This window comes from Calonectris borealis, chromosome 12, assembly GCF_964195595.1.
Source record: "Calonectris borealis chromosome 12, bCalBor7.hap1.2, whole genome shotgun sequence".
NCBI classification, from domain to species: Eukaryota; Metazoa; Chordata; class Aves; order Procellariiformes; family Procellariidae; genus Calonectris; species Calonectris borealis.
In genome coordinates this window covers 15,489,894-15,501,629 of record NC_134323.1, presented here as the reverse complement: position 1 = coordinate 15,501,629, position 11,736 = coordinate 15,489,894, and positions in this window count along the sequence as shown.

Below are 11,736 nucleotides of genomic sequence, written 5' to 3'. Positions count from 1 at the left end.
TACCGCGGTTATTAGATCTTTTGCCCCAGCAGCAAGGAAGGGTTTTTTATCCAGCTACCTTACTTCACCTGACAGCATGGATTACAGATTTTTGATAGAAATGGAAAGATCCTATCATGGCCATTCTCCTAGGGAATCTGCCCTAAGAAGTTCCCAAGTCCCTAGTTTTCACTATGAACTTGTGTGCATTGTCATTTATATCACAGTGAAATAAAGCACAAACTGCTTTCTCCTTTTTCATGATATATATTGTAGCCTCTTTCAGTTACCCCCCAAATTAAAAGAACAGTCCCAAAATTAAAAGAATAGTCCACCTTGTCCTATTGTTATTCAGCAGCTATTGATACATTTGCGAAAGAAAAATTTTACCAGAAAATGCTACTCGCTTACCTGGCTGACACTGATGATGAAACTTAGAGCTCAGAAAAGGTTTCTGTCAATGTGTTTATGAACACATAGATAGGCAGAGGATCTCTCTAATGCTTTACAATGCATTCACTTAATGGCAATTTTAGCTTCTACTAGTTAATCTTTAATGGAGTTATTCTTACAACCTATACACAGGAGCAAAGTAAGAATCAGATCCTAAACATCGAACGAATACATTTAAAAATAGGATTCAGTCTTGGCTGGCGACAAAGCTCATAACTGAAGTTTTGCCGGTTAGTATTTGCCATAGTTTGATGATGATGAATTACAGGTTGAGGGAGGTGATTATTCCCCTCTATTTGAGGAGACCACACCTGGTCTATGTCACTGATATTACTGAATATTTTTGCTTATAAATGCCTTATAACTAATGACACATTACTAACACACAAAATACATACAATATACATAAAAGGCCCGATCTGAAGCATAGGAAGATTGCTGTACACAGCAATGCATTAAAGCTTTAAAACACCTCCACAGTTTGCAAGTAGTTTTATTTGTTTTCTCTTTTTGCCGTTGCTTTGTTTTTTTCTGGGGTTTTTTGTTCCTTTTTTTTTTTATCTTGGAGACACTTACATACTTCCTCTTTCAACAAAGAAACAGTAAAAGAGAGGAGAAATTGCTAGCAGAAGCAAAATAAAACGGACAGCAGAGCACGTAGCACAGGTCTCCTAGGTAAGTATGCTTTCTTAACTAAATCTTTTTTCTCTGCAGCTTCCAGTACCGATGGAAAGAACCCTGGGCCAGTTTTGCAACAGCGTTTCTAAGTATTGTCTGACTGCAGCATTATGACGGAAAGGTTTGTTATAAGCTGCCAAATTAGGGACCATGATAATTACCTGGACTAAAGAGTCTGAAGAATAGCTTCTCGGTAATGGAATTTGATAATACATACTGTTCCTTTCATTCTGTGTGATACAGTATTATCCTAGAACTGTTGGAACAGTGGTAACAACTCCATGAAGCCTTCCTTCCATATGCAGATCAGCCATGTCAACATGCAGAGCAATGCCCATTCAGTGCATACTTTCCCTTCCTTTCCTTTTCTGTTATAGAATTTCTTGCTTCACGTAGCCTGCAGTAAAGCTTGGTTTTATTTGTCTTTCTCAATTATCATAGACCACTGCATGCAATAATCCTTTTATACATTCTTTTAATTAGGTTGTAAAATGTGACCGGTTCTTTCTGAAATGTGTATTTATCCAATTAAGAAATATATAACTACTAGTATTTACCATTAATTATTATTTCACAGATACAAGATAGGCATTTGTATTTTATTACATGCCATCAATAAGTCAAGAAAATGCAGGGTCAAGTTCATCTCCCTGCAATTACTAAAGTTGCACCTAGCCTAAAATTTGACTTACGCTAGGCACCCACAATTAAGTAAACGTATGTTAAATGCTACGAGGTGTGTGTGTGACAAATTCTTCAGCACATGTTTAGATTGCCAGACTGTTACAGGAAAATATCACCAAATGCATCATACATAATGTTATTACGACACTGGTGATCAAGTACAGCAGTGCTCATTTCCCACTTCAACCTGTATTAAAGTGTGATCTCATATTTCTAAGATCATAGTTAGACTAAAGCTTGATATACACGTTTTCCATTGAACAATGTCAGCCAGGAGTATTTTTGTAGTAGCAAAAGCCCCGGGGTAGACACAGTCACACTGAGAAAAAACAGCTTATTTCATTCAGGAAAGTGGCATAAGCAATTCTGACAAAAGCACTCTTTTACTGTTTTAAGTTGCACCCAGACCAGGAGGATTTTCAAGTAGAGTAGCCTGTCTTTTTGGAGAATGCCTGAATGACTGAGATTCAGTGAATTCCGTCTGCTGGTTTAATCATCAATTTTCCCAGTAAAGACCAGGTACTGACAGGGGACATGATAAGAACACTGATTTATTGCTCCCCTCTACAAGCTCTACCAATATATATAGCAGCAAACCTTCGCTATAAAGACTAGCTAAAAGGACTGAATAAACCCAGTGTTACTAAGTTAAGGCTTTGTCTACACACAACAGTTCAATTTCTTTAATTATATTGTAAACTGTATTGACAAAAATGTTCCTTTGCTGCTATAATATACTCTCAAATATTTAATATGCTCAGCTGGTCTGAGGCACCTTCACAGTGATATAACTAAAAACATACTAAAAGAAAAATTATTTGATTACATTATATAAGTGGACCACACTAAATTAAGGTCTTGCAGTGAAAGTTTACCAGTTAAAACAAACAGGGAGCAGAAATTCTCCTGCAGAAGGTAGTGCAAAATGACAAAAATTAATTTTTTATATCCAAGAGGGAGAGGCAGGTAGGAGACCATGTACTACAACACACAGAGACTAACCTAGTTTTTACTTCCTAAACAATGGAGCACCACATGCAAAGCATTCTCTTGTTTGGAAGATAGACAAACCCACAAAAGCACTAGAATATTTGCATCTTGGTCCTTGGAAAGGAAAGAAACCATCCAGCATTATGCTTTTTAGGCTCAGATACTAGGCAGTGACAGTCAGAGCTGTCTTAAACTCAGCTTCTTAACAGAGGTAGACAAGAAGAGAAAAAGAGGATTGGCAGGGTGAACTATGGCTGCTGTAGGTTGCAAGATAATCTAGTAAAAGATGGAATATGTAACACAACTCTGTTCTCTCACTGTAATTTAGCAAAACAGGCTATGCAGCTTGCTTGAGAACTCAGTCAAGTGCCAGATGATAATAATAAATTTGTAACACAGCCATTCAAAATCTTTTTTTCTCTTTTCAAATTGTTAATTAAAAGTACTTCATTTTAAGAACATGGTTTATCAACCTCTTTCAGAAAAAATACAGTCAAAACCACAGGGCAAACAGACTGTCATGAAACACATAGATGCCAGTCTGGACAGTCCTATTGTTAAGTCAAAGAATCACATGATTTCCCTCCAAGACTCAGTATTTGGGATGCATGGATTCAGGGGAATCAGAAATGGGACCAAACACTGACCCTTCCTCCCTAATTATGACATTTGCTGTATCATAAATCAAAATGAAATTAATAGAAACAATATTTGATATCATGGCTATTTACCACAAACATTAATCACAGACAACAGCGGCTGTAAAGAGAAGGAATTTAGTTGATATAAGTGTCCTGATTTATACTAGATAAGAGTCTACACTTATCAGATATTTTCTCTTACAGTCGTATTAACAGTGCTCTTGCAAAAAAAAAGCAATACATGAGTAAGACTGTATTTGATAATGTGCTCCTAGAGAATATAACATGATAAAATTCTTGGATAGCTCCTCAGCTGGCAGAACCCCCTTGGAGTCCTGCCATTTACACCAACTGAGGATATGGCCGATTACCAAATTTTTACCCTAGGCAATGAAAAGTGTGTTTTGCAATGTGTCAACTACACTTCACATACAAACAGAGATCCATAATCATTAATGAATGGCAGTTAATGCTTCCTGTACACACTGGCAGAAATGATTAGTGGCTAAACTAATGAATGGAGCTCTACACCAGTACTCAGACAAGTGTGGTGGGATCTCATCTTGTTAGCCAACTTCAGTGAACTTCTGACTTCAATGGCAGTTTAGCAATGCTCATATTAGTAACAACTCCCTGAGTCACCATAGGATCCCTTTGCACTAGTGAACAATATTCATAGACTATTCAGTATGATACTTTCAAATAAATTATTGGACACTTCATTTTCATTATTTACCCAGTGCTAATAACATCGCCATGACTTGGCATTAGATCTAATGTTTAACAACAGAGATTCAATAAAAGAATTTTATCCAATTTGGACTCCGAAGTTGACAAGTTAAATCAATGTAGTTCCAAGAAAATATGTCCAATGACAATGCAATAAACATACCAAAAAACTTTGGGAAAGGAAATTAATCTTAAAAGGCTACTAAACTAACAGAAGTGAATGGCAGGATTTGGTTAGAGATGGGAAATAAGACAAACATTTGAAAAATGCCCCAACTAAAAAAAAATATAATATATTGTCTTAAAACTTTGGAAAATGTCGTTTAGCAGCTAATGGTGATAAATGCAGAATAGAAGGGAAAAAAGGAGACATTTCCTGTGCTGGCTTATAAGAACAGTAACATCAGTACTTGTAATTTACATCTAAAAGGCATTTTCCAGCCGCTTTCCACTTAAGCCAGAGTTTCTCCTTGCTGGCAACTTAGACCAAGTTTTAGCCTCTTCGCAAAAATTCTAATTCTCTACTTTGGGTTCATTTCTTATTAAAAGAAACCAAAAACCACACAACTCTTTCTGAGGGCATATTTGGGGAAAATAAATATTGCCATGACACATCCATACAACTTCCCCCCTCTAATAAATCTTGAAAACAAAATACATGTCTCAGGAAAGCAAAGGGGCTTGATCCCTTCCTCTTTCCTCCCTGAACAGTAAGGAAGTTACTCTCTCCTGAGAGACAGCATCAGGCTTTAGGTGCTGTGTTTGAGGTTCAGACTTCTACCTTGACTCCTGCAATGGGAGATAAGCAGAATTTAGGCACCTATGTTAAAAAAGAATCAGCAGGATTAGCAAGAGCCACCTGAACCTAGAGGGTACCTAAAACAGAGCAGATAGCTCTCTGGCCCAAAACCTTTGAGCTGGAACACGTACAGACCAAAATGTCCTGATATGGGAAAGAGAGTGCCTAACTCAGCCTAAGCAACTTTGTGAATTAGACATTCATTTCTGCCTACGTTTTTGGAAACGCCAATTAATTAAGCATAGTATACATACACTTAACACACAGTGACTGTGCTTCCTGAAGAAGGGAGCAAGCAAGCAGCCTGAACTGAAAAAACACAAGGACTCATTAAAAGCATTACTATACTGCTTATTGGCCAACGTACTAAAAATGTTGGTATTCTGTTCTTCAGACTGTTTTATTCATTATAATAGATTCAAATACTCCATACTACTGACTAGCTTAATATCCTTTGATTTTCCGGCTGCACAGTGGTCCAGTTTCAAAAAGAATATTTTAGATTCTGGTAGTTAGTGTCTCCTAGGTATCTTCCTTTATTCTTTCACTCCCTCATTCCCCCATCTCCCTATCCCAACCTTTCCCCAATGCTCCTAAGTGCACAACTGAGTCTCAGGACTTGTAGCTTAGAGCTAGATCTTCAAAGAGTAGGAGCAGGGTTTAGAAAGAGTGCACAAGAGAAGCAGGATGAGAGTAACACCCCTCTCCTCAGCTGTTTCAGCTAATTTTCAGAGCTTTCCCTTGTCTCAGTGTGGAACGCATTCCCAGGCATCAAACCTTTATCTCCTGATAAAGAATTTAATCACTTGAATTTATCTATGAATTCTACTCCTGAATTATAGGTGATCTAGCCTGTGCATCACAGTGAAGTGAAGTCTCTTTTTTTGGTCAGACCATTGGTGCCTAAAACATAAGCCTTACAGTGCACAAGTTGTGGGGTCTATCTTTCATCAGATTCATGCAATCCTCAAGCGGTTTGGCATGTGGTTGATATCATTCCTAATGCCAACAAAATAAAAATAATTAGCAATAAAGGCCTCTAAAGATTTGGACCTTCAACCAGTCAATGGTGAATGAAGCCTATCAAAACCCATTAACTTAAGTAATGTAAGTCTCAGTGCCACATTCCACCACAAGTAACGCTACCTACCTCATCAGCTATCAGATGTGCAAGAAGAAATGTTGGAAGACTGTAAAGTACATCTTAGGCACACCTCAAAGCAAACGGTAAGCATATATGCTCTGTGGAGATATTTATTTTCTCTTTCTCCACTATTTTAAGAAGAAGAATACAGCTGTTAAATTTGGCTCTCTTCTGTATCTGAGGTAAAAGGTTACCAGTGGCTTTCTACCTTTCATTAAATTTTCAATACGATTTTTTAACTATTATAGCTGTAGCTAGTGACAAAGTTTCCATGAAGAAATGGTGGTGCAGACTGAGATGCTGGCTCATCTCTGATGAGACTAGTGATGCCAAACTTACTCTATAAGCAAAATATTTGCAGGGTTTTCTATTCTCGAGTTTATCCCACAACCACTGCTGTGTATTTCACCATTCACACTGAATTTCATTCTATTCCACTTTGAGCTAAGCCTTTTGTTTAAGTTTTAATGCCCCATCAGTACTTATTATCAACGAAGTAAAAACCTTCAAGAAGAGTGGGCACAACAGTAAGAATTATACAGAGGAAAGCATGCTAAAACCTATCAATCAAGAGTATTCCTGTATACAATCATCCATGAACTGAGGACTATGACCCTACTTGTCAAATAAGCAACAGTTTAGGTCTGTTTGTACTTAGATGAGAAATATCTGATATCTCTGATAACACAATCTGAGGTTCTGAAAAGCATAGTGTTGCTGGTACACAAAATGATGCTCTTCCTTTTCATTCATATCTAAATCAGCATTACATGGGTCTTAACACAGGTATCAGAAGCAAAGTGGTTTAATGAAGTGATCCTTTGGCTGAGAGCCAAAAATTTCTAAATGCTATTCTTAGAAATGCATCATATCAATGTGTGCTTTTAGGCAAATCACTAATCCAAATCACATCACTCTCCTTATTCGCAAAACCAAGAAACAAAGACACTTTCATATTTTTGCAGAGTTCTTCGAAATCCAAGCCTTGAAAGCTTCATAAAAGCATTTGATATTAATGATTACTATTGTTACTTAAGTCGTAGGAAAACTGAGAACAGTTAGTTAATATTTAAAAGGCAGTATGAATTGTGTTTATCTCCAGGGTGTGAGTTAAAGGGTGTCTTTGACCTCCTCTCATCACTTGTTATGGAGGAGAATATTTCAAATAAAATGTGGCAGATAATAGTTGTATCTTGGCCATTTTCCAGTATAAACACTTGCATTTTGCTTACTTAAAATTCAGTGAATTGTGTATGTTATTCTTCAGTACGTGCTCCATATTATTGTGGGATGTTATTGGAAAATGCCTGCAATTGCTATTCTTGATATCTGTTACTTACATTTTATAGTGGTGTATGGTCAAATTCTGCTCTCAATGCCCATGCAAACCCAGGAACGTCATGCAAGCATAGGAAAATCAGTGGAGTTTCCTGCTTGTAATCAAAGTCACAATTTGTTAAATTGAACTCTATGATCTTCCCAGATGAAAAAAATGTATAAAAGGGGGAAGGGAGCACAGCCCTGAAGAGTGACCAATAACATGTACTGAAGGCTAAGCTGTTACCATGAGTCCCCTTTGATGTTCCCCTAGTGCAACACTGCAGAACTGAAATGCTTCTGAAAACTTCAGCCGGGCCTTTATCACAAACTGATACTGGACTCAGCTATGGAGAGACAGAGCTTAAAGTAGAAATTCACCAAGTGATCATAAAGTAGCCTTTAGGTTTATGACAACAGTCATACATCTAGCATACAACTTCCTACGAGTTCACCACATAGGTGATGGGTGCTAGTTACGGAGCTGCCGCAGAGGCATGCTTTTTGTTCTGGCTCATTGTGACTGGCTTACAGACAATTGTAGTTAAGTACCGGACCAGCCTTACTACAGCCTAAGAACCAGCCTTATTAAACTAGCATGCAACATGCTGACAGTTTAGCTTACATTGGCAGGGACAATAGGCAGTACTTGTGTGGATATCATTATGTAATGACTCTTCTTAAAAAAAGAAGTATTGTCTAATTATCTTTGAAAACTATGATTTTAGTAACAACATTCCTTTAAAAAGGAATGTTCAGAGATAAGCAGGATTTACCTACTTATTTTGCCTTTGCAGTGCAGAGGATGCAATGGAAGCAATATAAGCTGCAGAGAGATGTGTTTTATCACACGGGAAGCCATCAAGAAACTCTTCTAGAAGAAGAGACCATATGCGGACTACGACAGCATGATGTATGAGTCACATTGCTGAAATCAACTCTTGGATTCAACAGTGCCATTTGAAGGGACAAAACCATTATTTTCTTTAGCCATTCAAGCAAGGGAAACATACTAACTCAATTGCCAGCACAGCTACCAGAAAGAAATTGTGTATTCCTTTTAGTATTCAAGACATTGCTCTATTGCCTTATTCATATGAAATTCAGCATCTCTTTTGAAACCAGCAAAACAATGACTTTGTCTCCATTTTAATTTGGAAGGAGTCCAAATTAAGCTATTATGAGAGATAAATGATATAATGAGAGCTGCATGCAATTTACTGTAAAAAATGAACAAGCAAAATGACCTCTCAAGTGTTTGCATTTTTCTTTTTTGAACTTACTGAAATTTTAATGTTCTAGGTAGTGAAGTCAAGTTTCATATTCAGCTTTCCTGTTAATGTCAACATTCACATGACAGGTTCCAACTAAGCAGAAAAATAGGACATTAGGATGCCAACCTAGCGTTCCGTTATTATCAAGAATAAATGAACTCAACTTACACAGAGGTTCTATATTAACTGTTTCCAGAATACACTCCTATGTACAATACTGTCTCATAGGAATTTGTCTGACTGGCAAATATTAGATCTTCTGGCAGTGAAAAGAAACTCTGAGAGCCTTTATTATTCTAAGGCTATAATTGTGAACAAAACCATACTGGAAGCACTGGTGAAAATATGGGCTCCTGGACCCTATGATCACAAACCTTTCGAGTAGTAAAGTCTGCCAGCTCATAGCAAAGGTAATCTTCAGTGTTGCAGCTTCAGGCTTTTAATCCTAAGTAAGCCAATCAGATCCATATTAAGTGATGAACATATTATGTTAATGAGCATAATTATGCTAATGAACATTCCTTCAAGGAATCTTCATTCTTGATTCATTAGTTAGATATTATCATCTGAAACCAATGGAAAATGTTTTGAAAAACTCAATTAACCCCTTCGGGGCAATCACAGACCTCAACAGACTAGCTTTCAATACTACTCCTATTTATTCCCAGACTTGCACCTCTCTATGGTCATCATTTCACTGGGAGTTCTCTGCCTTTTTCAAATTCTTAATTTTCTTTCTGACAGGGACTTCAACCCTGCCTGGAGAAAAAAAAAAAAACAACTACCCACAGGAAAACCCTATAATCATGTTTTATTTCTGAAGCCCTCTGTATTTCTTTGCAAGACCTACTATCTTGATTCAGTGGCTGGTGTTGTCGGTTCTGCAGACTATCCCAGCGGTATCATATCCTGAGCAAGAATGGGAAAACACTAAAACAGCAGAAAAGTTGTCAGAGTCTGCCTGCACAGGACTGAAGTAGTGTGACTAGCCAGGGACTAGCCTAGGACTGGCACTATCCTGGCCAGTATATATGCTGTATTCTGTAGTAAAAGGAGTACTTGCTACAGATGGTACTTACTGTTTTGTATCATACAGCTCCTGTTTCACATTCCTGATCCGACATGATTACATGCATTCCTAAGGTTACGCTTACACTCCAATGCATTAAGGCACACCCAGTATCATGCACAAAACACAAGTTTTTAAAGGCCAGCAAGCTATTTGGCTAGATGCATTTGAGGCATTTAAATATTATTCCATCCATGTGCTGGTATTAATAGCATCTACAAGTGTAAAATTTGTATCAGTGGATATAAAACATCATCACTCCAGTAAATTCAAGGCCACATCATTTCAGCTCAGCAGCTGGCACTACAAGATTTGAAAAGATACACTTAAGATACACTTTTCTAATGATGAAATACAGGAATATGTCTGTTGATGGTAATATGTTCTCCACAATAAGCCTCTCTGTGCTGTAAGGTTAGGCTAGTTTACATTCCATAATCAGCAGAGCCCCACCAGTGGGTTTTTAATATGCTTTATTAGCTTAATATGCCTGAACATTGCACTTGTATGTAGAAAGGCCAGGGGATTGTCAACCCTGGATTCAGCTGCAGTGAGAAGAGAGCTTTGCAGCCCTGAAGCCCCGACTGTATGAGAGAGTGCACACATGGCATCTGACTGGGCTAGTAGGCCTGAGAAGTTACAGGTCTTGTAACTCTCCTCTCGCCATTGTGTCATTACTTCACTCCATCAAAACTGAAAAATAAAACATGTGAAGCACTCTGCAGTGACCTGCATAATCTCACAGAGGTCACAGCAAAGACTGATTTACGATGATTGACAACTGCCTATGATTATGAAAAATCAGTAGCCAGTATAGCATATATTACTCATGCCCACAGAACAGGGCACAGAGAAATCACTTTCCCTTTTAGTATTCCCAAAGGTTTACTGTTCTTAGCTTTATTCAAAGAAACTTAAGGCCCCAGGAAAATGATGCAGCATATATAAACAGGGCAAACATTATGTCAAGCTATTTTAAAAATGTCAGTCTCAGCTGATGTAAGGTTCTGACTTAATATGTAAGAGAAAACAAATGAGTCTGAAAATCTCCGTTTAGTATTTCAGAGAATCAGATCTGAGATTGCTTTAAACAAGGTCATAAAGACCTCTCAACCTTTCCTTTTATTTATTTTTTTGCAAATAGATTGACTGGCTTGACGATGCACCACAGACAAATACCTACATGCTTCACATAATGAAACACTGTCATTACTTTGTCTGGACAAACTCCCAGTGTAATTGCAACCAAAGTAAAACATCTCTGAGACTGCAAAGAAGTGTCAAAACAAGAAATAGAACAGCGTAGACCTGAGAGGTTTTCCATTTGCAGACCTTCATATAGGTGTCTTTTTTCATACTTTTAGCTGTATATTGGAAAGCATAATTTGATGATAGACGTGAAACTGTGTATTAGTTTTTATTTTGACAAATTCATTAAACATCACATAGCTTGAAAAATGAACCAGGAGGCACTAAGCCAGCCTGGGAAGATTGTACTTCATAAACTGAATTGCTCACATGGGCAACATTTTGGTGGAAGTTATAGATTTTCTAGCATATCTCTGATAGATAGCACTAATATAACTTCAATAAAAACTCCGGATATGTCAATATAAAATTTTTTCTAGCATCGAAAGATGTAAGATACTTCAGCTAATAAATTGGAAGACTCCCTATTCCTCATGGTACGCTAACTTACACATCAGATTATAACAAGTATTGAAACCATCTAAGGTACAGCAGGCAGCTGTAGGTTTGCTGCTTAGAAAAGTTGCACTAAATTAAGTTATCAATGTACTATAGGCAATAATTGGAATTTAAGATCTAGAACAAGCATTTCTGTAAAATATTAGCATTTTTCTATTTTTAACTGTTAGATAACATACAATTTTTCAAAATCGACAGATGAAGGAAAAAGATAAACAGTATTTGCTGCATACAATTGACGTTCTTTCTCTTTCTTCCCAACATATGACCTT